General features: G+C 42.1%; 1 long non-coding RNA gene and 1 pseudogene across 1 annotated transcript; both read left to right on the forward strand.

Moving 5' to 3' along the window:
* Positions 1-14,635, forward strand: part of LOC110952971 (IQ motif and SEC7 domain-containing protein 2-like) — a 204,704-nt pseudogene that overhangs the window by 151,825 nt on the left and 38,244 nt on the right.
* LOC127534582 (uncharacterized) lies at positions 4,260-12,247 on the forward strand. Its single transcript, XR_007942753.1, has 3 exons — positions 4,260-4,606; positions 4,691-4,835; positions 5,738-12,247. It is a non-coding gene; the product is annotated as an uncharacterized LOC127534582 (long non-coding RNA).

The raw sequence follows: 14,635 nt of genomic DNA on the forward strand, positions 1-14,635 counted from the left end.
TGCACTGTCTAAACTTTTATAGTCCAGCTGAACTCCTGACTGTTTGTGACACATTTAGGACCAAGTTCACCTGACGTATTGTGAAGTGTTCTTGTAAACAGAAATGAGGACCAAGAATAGCAGCAAACGGATCAACATCCTGAAAGAAGCTTTGTTTTGATGAAAGATTGTGAATCATTACTGTTAATTATGTGAGCTCCGTCACTGGTGTTCTGTTGGCATTCTGTCTCCCTTGTCCTGAGTGAAGATGTACATAATTTGTGACTTTGTGCTCCCCTGTTAGGAGCTCTGTAATGATCAGTATTGACTATCTGATGGGTCTATATGGTGGAACTTTAACAAGTGTCAAGGTGAAGGTGATATGAATCACCACCTATGGTTTTAACTTACAAAATCAAAGTGAAAACAGGATGCAGGGACTTGTGAGTTGGGACTTTGAGCTTTGAGTTGAAGTGACAAGCTTTGTAACCATTCAACCATTTGCACAACTTATCCTATCATCACATCAACTCAACTGATTCTACCCCAAAAGACTGTCATGTGATCTTTAGGCCAAATTGTTGACCATCACGTTTATCACTGTTCATCCCGTCGAAACCTCTGTCAACACTTTTTAGCTACTGAACAACCAGCAATAGCACACTTCCGATGTCTTGCTTTTCTTATCAGGTTGACCGATTGGAGTGCAAACGTGGACTAGAGAAGTTCCACTCAGCGTAGCGTTGGGCAGGGTTGAGTCATACTAAAGTCTTCCAGCATATTTCATTATCTGACTTCATATTGGGTGATGACTCAAAACTGCTCACACTGAAAGCTGTGATTTCCAAATTTCAAGCACCTTAGAATGACCTGGAGATAGAGTTTAAGAGCTGACAGCACTAGAGAGACCCCATCATCATATAAATCCATCCCAAAGCTGCTTTTAAATATCAGGTTACTGAGATCAGCCTGTTCCCCTTCTTCAGTCTCTGCAGTATTTCATGGCCCCACGGAGCAGCGGAGCATTTGTCGGTCTGTCAGTTTGAAACAGTCAGTGAGTCAGGGAGACATTCAGGTCAGTGAATCATCTGGTCATGCTCCTGCCCCTCCTCGCCCTCCTCCTCCTTGGTGTGCTGGTGTCAGACTGTGAGACCAGCCTCGTCTCACGAGGAGTGGCTGCCTGTTGTCTCACACTGCTGCGCCCTCACTTCCCGTTTGTCATGGCTGTGGTTTACGTCCCACATGGAGGTACAGCCTGTCGGGTTCACACGGTCACTCCGCCTCGCAGGGGGGCACTACAAAAACTCAACTTCTGCCTCTGTTTTTCTGTCTTTTTATTTTTTAAAGGTAAGACATGAAATAAGATGATATTTTGAAATCAAAAGAAAGCTATTGTTGAGAAGTAAACATTGGAGTTATTGTTTAAAAAAACTGACGAGTGTTCATCTGAACTGTAATACAGAATTAAAAGGGGAAAAGAAACCAATAATAATAATAGCAGCCATATTTGTTGTCATCACCATCATCTAATCTGGACTTTACTAGCCTATTAAATAACCGTTATATGTTGTTATCATGCCTGTAGTTAGCATCAGGCACCACTCTGCACATACTTGTAGACCAGAAGGCATGTTATCATCCATTCAGATCACTGACAAGCAGAACGTAACCTTGATAACACTGGCCATCTCTTGCAGTCATGTGAATTAGTGCATGTAAAATTTCTAGTGTACTCGCCCTAAGAATTTGTTCCATGGAGCTTTGGTAAATTTAACAACAGGATGTATTTCAACACAGATGATGATCTTTTTTGAACCAAACCAAGTAGTTTCAGGGCCAAAATTTAGCCAAGTACATTGTTTCAGACACCAAAAGTGAGTGGGTACAAAGGCGACATGGTGTTACTGTACCAAATTTAGTTACCTAAATGGAATCAAATAGTGTCTTTGGTGTCTATACTTAACCGAGTAGTTTTACTGTCTAAATTTAATTTGCCAAGTAGTTTTGGTGGTAAATTGTTTATTCTTTTAAAGAAGTTTCAGTGCCTAAAGTGGTTTTGGTTAACCTTCCAGCAACTGAGAACATTACCAAATAGTGAGTAAAAACAAGTAAAAGCATAGCCAGTACCACAACTATGGACTGAGTTGTGGCTTCTGAACCTACTAAGGTACAAGTAGTCTACTACAAGGCCATTAGGAAAAGGCTGCCTACTGGAGATATCTCTGACAACAAGCAGAATGGTCACCTTAATGATGCTGATACCAGGCAACAATATAGGGTGGGGGTGGAGGCTCTTCCATGAGAGAGAACTGAAGGAAGTCAGTATAGTTGTTTCATGTAGGTTCATGTATTGTATGTGCTGAATAAAGCTGTGTCTACCATGGTTTCAGAGCTAACTCCAATAGCATGTCAACTTCACAAGCATAACGACAATTTGCACTATTTTCCTAAATCCAAGCTCACAACATTTACAAAGATATTGTTAAACACAATTTAACAAAGGGGCTGTTCCGGAATTTGAGGTCATTTGGTCATTAAAATAAAAAAGCTTCTGTTTTACAATTTTCTGCTATGTTCTCATTAACAATAGTAGTAAACTAGACAATTCCCGCATACGGAAATCGTTGGAGGGGCTCGGGCCGTCCACCCGTCGGGCCCTCGCGCGACCCCCATCCAGAGAGTCGTATTTGGGCATTTTCCGGGCCGTGACAGGCTTTCATTTAGAAATTATACGGTGCTTTTATGTCTGACAGGCGGAGACAGGAAGATGTCACCTGGTGAAAATGTGGATTGGAGTTACTGTAAAGGCTGTGTCAAGCAGAGAGGTTTTTGTTAGCTGTGAAATGAAATGTGTGTTCACATCCTATGCATCATCTGGGGGCTAAGCCCCCCTGTCCTTTAAACCTAGTGACGCCTCTGTGGCACTGCAGCACATGGCCTGAGAGGGTTTTTTTTGTTTGTTTGTTGCTGAAGACAGGGGTTTTTGGAGGCTTCTTTATGAGAAACCATAAATCCCGCCATCACAATATATCCATGGCTGAAAAGAAGAGCTTGTTTTTTTTTAAGACTAAAATGAATTGTGTAGGTGAAATTATGTATGGAAAAGCATAAATCCCAGCATCACAATATATACATGCCTGAAAAGACAAGATTTGGGTGTTTTTAAGACTAAAATGAAGTGTGTAGGTGAAATTCTGACGAAGCACGTCATAAAACATGACTTAGAGAAAAGATGGAAAATCGGCAGGAAAAATCACAACCGGGATTCGAACCCAAGCCGCCCACACCAAAGCCGAGCACCCAATCCATTCACCTATCAGTGACTGATACTGGCAAGCGTATCTTGCCCCATTTGAAGTGTTAGTTGTACTTCCTGGTTCTCAGTACGGCGCGATGTCGAGTTCTGCCGATAATTACGAAATAACCGTTAATCTCAGCTGAAAAGTGAAATAACCGTGAGCGAGAGGAAGCCTGTGGCTAACCAGAAATGTAATTATTTTCCAGATATTGTGAGAAATGACCGAGCGCCGGCGATTTTAAAAACACTCTCCCTCCATGAGCCAGATGATTCAGTTTGCATGGGCGCCTATGGAGAGAACGGTGCGACTTTGCTCTAAACTGCTGCCTGTCATTTCACTTCAGAAAGAGCAAGGTCTTCAAACTTGGATTCATTTGAATCCCAGGAAAATTGTCTACAATCTGGCCGAATTTCATTTCCCTAGCATTTATGGTTTGGTCGTGAGAGCGATTCAATCGTGAAAGTTTTAGGCGGATTTTGCATCTCTGCTCCACTCTGTCGAGTCACATGACACACTCTAAAGAGAGCAGATTTTGAGAATTTTCACTTTTTTGAGGACTCACTGAGCAAAAACTGTAAATGTCAGCATGACATAAAATACATCCCTGCGTAGACAAGAAAAATCACTACGTTTTGATGGTTAAATGACGTTTCTAGGTGAAAGTATGGCGAAGCAGTGGCGTTGTGAAAACAGGTGAATCTTCACTCTGAGTGATTCAGTAATCCCATTCATGTGTATGTGGAAAATTAATGCAGTTTTTTGCTCATAACTCTGGCAAATATGAATGAATGTCTTAGAAAATAGATAGCCATCGATTCCCCGTAGCGAGCCAAAGTTTTAGGCGGAAGAAGAATAATAAAACAAAAAAAAAATAAGAAACCCCACAGGAGAGCAATAGGGCCTCTGGCATTTCATGCCCGAGCCCCTAATAAGAAGCCCCGCGGGAGAGCAATAGGGCCTCTGGCATTTCATGCCCGAGCCCCTAACTATCAAAATCTTGACTGGCTCAGCTTACACGCCGCACCGTCTGCTCCCAAACTGCAGGGGGCAGTGTACCGCAAAGTCACGTCTACCACAGTACTACACTAGAACAGAACAAGTTTGCCTTTGTTTAGACCGCTTCCAACATGGCTACACTCGCTCGTCTTCGTCAAGAAGAGGAACTTCTTTGCCTTTTATTACTGCTAAAACCAAAAAATAAGAGACAGTGGTCGACTCGTCCTTTACGCCGCAGCAGGAGCCAAGATGAGGACGAGGAGGAGAATTTGAGGCCGATGCGTGGGACGGACGACAACGGGAACACGGACTCAAATCTCCCTGAGGTAGAGGTAAGTGTATTGATAACAGAACACGAACTGCTGAAATGCAACTATTCGGTAAATGCTAAATTACTCACATTTTTGTATTTAAAGGTTGCTTTGGAGGAGTCACAAATGGACGTCACCCAATCTACCAATTTACCCTCAACTTCACCAGATTTGGGCTCAGTCTGCTCTTCAGCCTTGGAGAATACTGTTGGAGCAGCTGTGGAAGAGACGTTTTCTGTTTTCAGTGGTGGTAGGTGCCGTTTTTATTCCAGTGAACTGAAGTAATTATGTTGTTGCATACTGGTATGCTACTACAGGTGCATACTGTACCAAGACCAGTGGAGCAGCATTCAGCTATTATGCTCCTCACCTGTGGATCAAACTTCCTGAACACCTGAGGTTCTGCTCAACATGTCTTTTAACCCTCGTGTTGTCCTGCGGGTCAAAATTGACCCGTTTTAAAGTTTGAAAATATGGTGGTGGTGGTGGTGGGGGTATTTTCACAGTTGAACTTGTGATGTCCACATTTTCAACATTTTTTGAGAAAAGTTTAGACATTTTTTGGTGGAAAAAAATAATATTCTAAATGTTTCTTAAGAACATTCACAAAGAAATTCGCTGGATTTTGGCTGATTTTTTGTGAATGTTCTTAAAGAAAATATTAGAAGTGTTGCTGATATATCTGTAATCACTTTTTTGACAAATTTGGGAAATGTTTTTAAATAAACCTTTTAAGGGAAGCTTTTAAGGAATTATTGGAATTTTCTTCCTGAAGGTTTTGCATTTTTTTAGAAATGTGGGGAATTTTTTGCTGATTTTTTTTTTTTTTTTTTTTTCCGACAAGGAAACAATATTTTTTGGTGCCCATAAATGAGGACAACAGGAGGGTTAAATCAAGCCTGGAAACCATATTGTTTGCTGCAGCTGTCTCTTGTCTTTTAATGTATTTTAATTATCTTAATGTCTACTTTTATGTTATTGCTATGATTTTAATGTGTGGCTACCTTTAAATTTTCTGAATGTATTTTTTGTAAAGCACCTTGAATTGCCTTGTGTATAAACTTGGCTTGCCTTACATTTTTTCATGTTATATTGTACATGTTCATATATTTCAGATTGTAATACTTGTATCACTACTGCCTCTCTGCTCAGGGAAAAGGAAGGGCTCAAGGAGCGTGGGGTCAGAACCGGACGTGAAGAGGAGGACGATTGAAGATACGGTTTTGAAGAGGCTTGAAAACACGGGTGAAGAGAAAGCCACCCATAAGGACACTGAAGACGCAAGATTTGTCCGTGTTATTATTGACATGCTGCAAAGGATCCCACATCATAAAAGGGAAGCAGTCAAATTTAAACTTTACACACTGCTTTATGAGGCTCTTCACCCAGACGTATCGTAGTTGACGACAATCAAACAGATACAAAAGTTATGTTTACATCCTTTTTTTTTTTTACATCTTATTTTCTCTGTCGCAGTTTTTGACAAAAAAGAATGTTACTTGCATTAAAAAACAGTGTTCATTTTCAAATTCAATGCAGTCCTCTATTTTCTTTACCCTTCTTCAGCTTTTCTAAACACATTCTCCTGCCAGGGTGCAAGTCTCTGTGGCGTGAGAATGACTTAAAGCTATATCGAGCTGAGATTGCAGCATGAGTTGTTTGCGCTTTGCTGAGACAGCCAGCGTCCAACAAGTTGTTTACGCCTGCTCCCATTCCTCTTCACTCCAGTTTTAAGTTTTTTTACAAAAACATTTGAAATATAGTATAAAAGCCACACGTGTTCTTTCATGCTGATTCCACATGTCATTTTCATGTGGAAACCATAATCATGCTTTTTTCTACCATGTCTCTAGTGCTCCTGGTTTTAGTCATGTTCCAAACGGGCTGTTCAAGGGTCTGTAGTTTTATTTCCAGGAGCCAGCCTGGGTTGATTCTTCTCCAGCAGTGACATCACAACAGGCTGCAGACCTGAATTGCTTGTTTAGAAGAACACTTAATGATCTGTTGGGAAAAGAAAGACATAATGGGATGGATTTTTCTCATATTTTCTGGGTATCTAGAAGCCGGGTAATTATGTTCAGCAACAATGAAGAACTGGATTTTGCATAACAAGGCCACTTAAATGAAAAAATATCCTATTTTTATTACAATTGAGTGCTCCTTATGGACATTAAAAGTCATTTGGAGGCGTTTATTTCTCTCACTAAAATAGTATTTACATAACAACTGCAACAAATGGCCATTGTGAATATAATTGCAATAATATGTAATTCATTAAAAAAAGATTTCTTCAAAGCAATTTTCTGTTTTATGTCCCACTGGATGTCCTAATCCAGTCATTTTCTTCATATTCAAGTATACAAGTATATAGTTCTGTGGAATTTACAGAAGCAGTTATTAATTATCAAATAACGGTTTGTAAAATCGGGTGACTCTTGTGTTTCGAAAATGTGGAGGTGCCTCTAAGAATCGACTCGGTGCTGCCTGATGTGAATATTTCAAGATCCCCGTGCCGTGTGGGCAGCGGATTGTCTTTGTATTCTTGGTCCATCGGTGAAGTCGACTGTTTGTCGTAGGAAGCAGAGTGTGCGTGTGCGTTATTAACTGCATGGGTGTATCAGCGTGCGTTTGTGTGGGAAGTGGCATCATTACTTTGACACTGTAACCCACATAAATCAGATAGCACAGCAGTTTGTTTTCCAATCAGCTTGTATGCGTTTGTGTGATGTTGCTACCAGTGTGTTGTTAGTTACCACCCCTGGCTATGAATGCAGGAACAGAACAGTGTGTAGTTAAGTGTGTTTTCCTGTGCGTGAATGAAAATTAGATTCGTGTCTGAAAGGAATACCAGATATAGATCAGAAAGAGGAGTAAATATGAAAAGCTGTATTGAACCTGGGTAGTGTGTGTGTGTGTGTGTGTGTGTGTGTGTGTGTGTGTGTGTGCGTGCGTGAGAGTGAGTCTCACCTGGACTCATGTGGCTTCACAGGAAAAACAAGCTGCTGAGCAGAGCCAAGGTTTACATGTGAGTGTCGTCATGTTTGCCTGCTGCTGCAGGTTTATACATACAGTGACTGTGCTGGATTCTACATGTTGGCATTGTGTTTTTGTGGTTGCAAAAGTAGATTTTGTGAAGGATTTTTTTTTTTTTTGCAGTGATGCAGACTGGGCTCAGTAATTACACTTGTGTGTGTACCTTTTCTATTTAAAAATTTTCACCACGTTTTTTGATACTGACTGAAACATTTTATCTTCTTTTGTCAGATCCAGCACACATGATTTTTTAACACATCATGTAAATGATTGTAAATAGGAATAAAGCTGCAGATATATAGTAGCTTTCACTATATTGCTTTAACTACACATACACCCACATATACATATATATGTATATATATATATATTTGGCTATATTGGCAGCAGTGACTGTTTTCATTTTTCCCTCCTCACTGCTTCAGTTTGTTGCCTGATGCTAAAACACTGCAGGGACGGGGGTTGCTCTGCCGGCCACGCACCTGTCATGGTGCAGGATGAGTTTCTAGGAGACATCGTGCTTTTTTAAAATCCTCTATTCCCAGCCATAGCTTGGTTGGCTGCACTCTGTAATAATTGCATAATGTTGGCTGTTGTATCATATCTCAGTGTTTCCCACAGGCTGAGAATTTACTTGTGGTGGGTGGCGTGGTGTGACTGATATGCATGCAGAGAGCGATGCAGTGTAGATGGGGAGAGTGCAGCCCAAGTTGTTTTCTTAAGCTACAATTTGCTAATGTTCTCTAAACTCATTTCATGCATCAATAGACTCTAGAATTTACAAATGTTCCCTAAATATCACATGCACATCAGGATATGCTACGAGACAGCTGTGCACAGAGAATCGTATAGTCCCGACTCAGTCGCTAGACTTTAAAGTTACGTAAAAGCATAAAATAAGGCACTCTAATATCACATTTACTTCAGCACTAACTGAGTAATTTTATCTACCTCGCTTTGCTGCCCTGAGACACACAGACACACTAGCTAAATGTCAGGCACATCGGTACAACCGGTGAAAGTGGTTGTGTCAATTCTCAGTCATCCAGGTCACAGTAATCCTAATTGCATCAGTGGATTTCAACTGGATTTCTCTATTTGGTCCTCGACGATGTTTCACTTCTCATCCAAGAGGCTTCCTCAGTTCTCACTGACTGGTGGGGAGTCCCTCGTATTGATTCTTGCTCCTTTATCCATAACTTATGAGCTTGAGAGATAAAACATGGGGCTACAATGTCTGCAGACCACTTGTAGCACCAATAGCTGCTGTTCAGTTTTTCAAAGCTATAATTATGTGGGACATCTAATGAAGACAAAGATCAATTTTGCAAAAAAAAAAAGTCACAAAAGTATTGTGTATAGATTGTGTGCTGCAGCTCATTCCAGTGATGTAATGTAGGTAGCATGAACAACTTTCAAGTACAGAACTTTTAAAAAGCCTAGAGTCTGGCACAGATGTGATGGCTCTCCAGTGCTGGGGTCATCCGAAGTTTATTGTGTGACCTCAGTGTGCAGCAGCCTGCCAGAGGAGGCTGGCAATGTAGAGCTCAGTGCACGACTGGGGTATAAATCAAACACACCTCTCTTCAGTTCAACCCTGCAGCTGGCTCAGCGTCAGCTGGCTGAGGAGAGGAGAGCAAGTAAAAGGAAGGAAAAGGGGGAAAGGACAGAATGTGTAAAGGAGAACGCAAGATAAGATGATGTGAGAGGACAAGGGAGGAGAAGAGGGAAGGAAGCAGGTGAGGATAAGTGAGAAGGAAAATGAGACAGCAGTGGAGGACAGAGGGAGGACAGGAGTTGATGGGAGGAGAGGAGAAGAAGTAGGAGGGGAATCGGGAGGAAAAAGTGAGGAAAGCAGAGGTAGTGACAGAGGAGATAAGAGCGATGATGAGGATGAGAGGATTTGGAAAGCAGAGACAGTTAGCAATTATCTAGAGTAGCTTCCTCTCAGTTTTTACTGCAGAGTCACGCTGGGATTTATGAGTGCAGCCATTGCTCGGCTGTGTGTGTCTGTTTGTATTACTCATGTTGTGGGGACACAGACGGAGTGGAGCACTTTAATAGGAACACCTGCTTATTCATGCTGTTACCCAACAGTTGAAGATGGAAAAATGTAACCCGCTCCGATGAATCTCCATTTCTGCTGAGGCTGCAGATGGTAGGTCAGAATCAGCAGCATGAATCCACGAAGGCGACCTGCTTTGTGTCAACAGTCCAGGCTCATGGTGGAGGCGTCATGATAAGAGATCGACTAATATTGTTTTTTCAAGGCTGGTACTGATTATTAGTAATCAAGGACACACTTAATTAAGAGAGCTGATATACATTTGCAGTAAAAATACAAAAACTGATATTAAATTTAGAAAGATACAATATGGCAACACAATATGTTTTGTACTAAATTTGATTTACAAAATTTTAATTTTAAAAGAACATTTGTCTTTCACTGTTAGTTGTGTGTGCCTCACTGTCTGGAGGTTAGGCATTGCCATTTTGACTACAGATAGAGAGAGGCAGCTGCAGAGCCAAAGTAGCAATTTTTAATTTATCATCAGGGATCAGATAAAGAAATACCAATACCTGGTAAACTGTGAGATATCCAAGCTGATAATCTGTGGTAATCAGTTGACCCCTTGTTGGCTTTAGTTGGCGTCCTTTGGTTCCCTTCATACCAGTCAGTTGTGGACTGAATGCCACATCCTGTCTGAGCATTGCTGCTGAGCTTGTACATCCCTTTATGGCCACAGTTTACGTTCCCTTAAAGACAGCTTCTAGGAGGATAATGCACCATCTTACAAACTGGTCTCATGATCATGACAATGACTTCAGTGGACTCCAGTTGCCTCCTTTAGGGTTGCTTCAACTACAGCAACTTTCTGCAGAGACCAGAGACTAAATTAAGCTGCTGGAGAATTAATTTACCCTCCAAAACGTCCCTGCTCAGAGGTTTGGGCTGAAGTTCTGCTGTGGGCTTGCAGTGCATAGTGTTTATGATGGGTTGAGTACTGGCAGCATTTCATCTCAGCCAGCATTTAAAAAAGCTGTATCTGTATGCACTGCTTGTTTTTTGATCATTGTGCTTTAACACATTACCGCAAGGACAGTTTACACTGGGGGCGACCAACTGTAAGAACCACCAATATAGAACTCTTTCTGGGCTGTTTGCAGCGGAGAAAACATGACCTACTCCATGATAGGTGCTTCTGAGTGTCCTTGATAAAGCAACATATGGGTCTAAATGTCGATTGGTTAAGCTTAGGGAGCATTCCAAACTCCACTTTTCTGCCTTCTCGATGTCTCATTCAGTAGCAAGTCTTGTCCTCTCAAACATCACCAACAGCAACATAAAAATTTAAAATGACCATATAGATTAATATAGCAAATCTCCATTGTTTGTCTCCTACACACTCATACAACTGGAATTACCCCTAGAGGGCACAGCCACCCCTGAATTCCCATTAGCCTTCCCTGTAGCCACCCCAGATTTGATAGGTCAAGCTGATTCACAATAACTCAAAAATCACATTTTCGAGTGCAAGTGAAAGCAGCATGAGATGCAGTAGCCAGACAGCTGTGCAGCTCATCCATTATCATTAAAAAAAACAACATGTATTTATTTACAACACAGTATAGCAATCACCTCATTAATTACTTTCACATTAATGCAGTTTTTAACCAGCCTCTATTCTAAAATATTAATAATAATAATGGATTAGATTTATATAGCGCTTTTCTATTAGGGCATACTGAAAGCGCATAAAAGAAGTCCTGAAAATCAGCCCCAGTTGCACCACTGGAAATAGTATCCCCAAATAGTCAGTCACAGCTCGTCTGCTGTAAACCTAAAGTTAACAACTTGGACTTTTTGCATCACAAACATGTTTAGTAGAATTTTAAACCATATTAGCTCACTGTGTCCTCATTACCAGGTCAGAGTGAGATCTGAAAAACTAAAGCAAAACATGACAATTAAACTTCTGGCGGATCAAAACTGTAAATTAGAGAAAAATAACAGCCATATAACAGTGAGTCAGTGACACTGATGATACTGAGCCATTTGTACAAATTCTCAAGTGCAACTCCACAAAATCTGATGCAGCACATCAACGCTGCATCCATTTCCATCACAGCAGTACCAGGAGAAAACTTCCAGGAATGTGCCAAACTTGGCAACCTTCTAAAAATGCCGTTGTGTTGTGTTGTAAAAACAGATACGGCCTGTATCTGTTGGAAAAGGTTAACCATCACAAAGAAATGCCAAACCTTGATTGTGATGCAAACCTAAACCTGATACTAACCTGAACTCTTAAACGAAGACGAAACCCTTTAAATGTCCTCACCTTCAATAAAATGTCCTCACTCTCAAGGTCTAAAACTCAAATCTGTCCTCACAAAGATAGCTGTACAAATACACGCACACATTGTCTCCCACACACTCATGCTGTGCCTCTCACAAACACAACACACTGAACACCCACATTCACACACACTGTACGCCCACACACACACACACACACACACGCACGTTCACACAAAGACACACACTGCTGTTAGCCGTGAGTCACCCTCGTGTGTGTGTGTGTGTGTGTGTGTGTGTGTGTGTGTGTGTGTGTGTGTGTGTGTGTGTGTGTGTGTGTGTGTGCGCGCATGTGTGCGTGCATGTTAGCTTGGCAGTGCCCACGTTAGCTTCCTTGCCAGCTTCACGGGTGTCTTAGATTAAAACTGAAGAGCCTTTTTGATGAAAGGCACAAGCTATCCATCACACAGATTCTTCCTCTTTTCTCCTCATCTGCTGTTCGTTTCATCAATAAGTTGATTGATCACCTATCTCTCTTAATGTTTCTGTAAGCAGTAATCCGTGTGCACGGGCGGAGCTGGCAGCATCTCTCTGAGGATGTTTAACCAATGAACGGTGTTGTGCTGTCAGCTGACCACTGGACTGGTTTATTCTGGTCCAGTTTGATGCGGTTTATGTTGTTTTCATCCTTGTCTGGTTTGATCCAGTTATATCTGAATTAGTCCGGTTTAGTTTGCTTTGGTGCAGTTTGTGTATTTTCTCTTATTAAGATCAGGATCATTCAGGTTGAGTCTACTTTCATTTGGTTTATTTTTGTTTGTTTACATTAATTCTTACAGTTCAGTGTGGTTCATTGCTTTTCCAATTTAATCCACTTTTTCTTCCAGTTTAGTTGTGTTTCTTTTGGGTTAGACAGAATTATATCACATATTTCTGTACAAGTCTAGGATGACTCATTTGATCTGCCTTTTGGTTCAGTTTGGTACTGCATAGTTCAAGTTTTTCTGGTTCAGTTTGACTCTTCCATGGTTCAACACCAAACTGCGACAGCTCCGCCACACCAAGGAGGATGGCTACAGGAGTGGGCACAGAGACCTGTTTAAGAAGGCCAGAAACGCACTGAACAAAGAGATCAGAGTGGCTAAGAAGAGCTGAGAAGCTGAAGAACAGGTTTTATGCTAACAACCCTGCTTCAGTGTGGAGAAGCATTCGAGACATCACCAACTACAGGAGACCTTCCAGCCCTGCTGAGACAAACACAGACCTGGCCAGCAACCTCAGTACCTTCTATTGTAGGTTTGAAAGGGACACATTCACACCCCTTACCCACCCAACAACCCCTGTCACACCTCAGGCTGCACCCCAAACTGCCCCGCCTGGCACACTCACAGTGCGTGAAGAAGAAGTGAACTGGCTTTTCCAGATGCAGAAGACCAGGAAAGCATCAGGCTGAGATGGAATGTCCCCCTCCGACCTTAAAGCCTGTGCTGACCAGCTGATTCCAGTCTTCACCAGGATCTTCAACAGTTCCCTGGAGCAATGTGAAGTCCCTTCTACATTCAAATGTTCCACCATCATCCAGGTTCCCAAGAAACCCTCCATCACAGGACTAAATGACTACAGGCTAGCGGCTCTGACGTTTGTGGTCATGGAGTCCTTCGACAGACTTGTGTTGAGTTAACTGAAATCCATAGTGGTTATAGCGCAAACAGGTCAGCTGATGATGCAGTCAGCCTGGGGCTGCACTACATCCTGTAGACCCTGGGGGTTATGCAAGGATCCTGTTTATGTATTTTTCCTCGGCATTCAACACCATCATCCCTGAAATCCTGTCCACCAAACCCTCCCAACCTCAATGTGTCTCCTTCCATGTGTCAGTGGATCACCAGCTTCCTCATAGACAGGAGGCAGCAGGTGAGGCTGGGAGATGTCACCTCAACCACCCAGACTGTCAACACTGGCACCCCCCAGGAGTGTGTCCAGTCTACAATTCTACAATTCTACAATTTCATTTAGCAGATGCTTTTTTCCAAAGCGACGTACAACACAAGCAAGAATTCAGACATAAGGAAAAACCTGTAGTAAGTGCAAAAGTGCTTCAAGTGCGATTGATCAAAGGTGTTGCCATCAAGTTGCAGAAGAATTGACAACCCCCCCTTTTTTGTTTTTTTTTCTTTTGTTTTTTTTTTTCAACTTTGTCAGCGCTAAATAAGTGCTGGGTTTTGGACCACCTGTCTCCACTACTCTTCTCCCTCTATACCAACGACTGCACTTCCAAGCACCCTGCTGTTAAACTCTTGAAGTTTGCAGATGGCCCAACAGTCATCGACCTGATCCAGGACCTTGACGAGTCTGCAAATCGGCTGGAGTTGAGCGGCTAGGGATGTGGTGCAGCCAGAACAACCTGGAGCTCAAGACTGTGGAGGTGATAGTGGACTTCAGGAGACAGCCCTCGTCACTGCTCACCCATCACCATCAGCAACAGCCCTGTCAGCTATGGAGTCTTTCAAGCTGATGGGGACTACAATCTTTCAGGACCTGAAGTGGGAGACGAACATCCACTCCGTCTTAAAAAAAGACTCGGCAGAGGATGTATTTCCTGTGACAGCTGAAGAGACACGGCCTGTCACAGGAGATGCTGATCCAGTCCTGCACTGCAGTCATCTAATCTGTCCTGTGCACCTCTGTCACTGTGTGGTTTGGATCAGCCACACAGCAGG

This window comes from Acanthochromis polyacanthus, chromosome 6, assembly GCF_021347895.1.
Source record: "Acanthochromis polyacanthus isolate Apoly-LR-REF ecotype Palm Island chromosome 6, KAUST_Apoly_ChrSc, whole genome shotgun sequence".
Lineage (NCBI taxonomy): Eukaryota > Metazoa > Chordata > Actinopteri > Pomacentridae > Acanthochromis > Acanthochromis polyacanthus.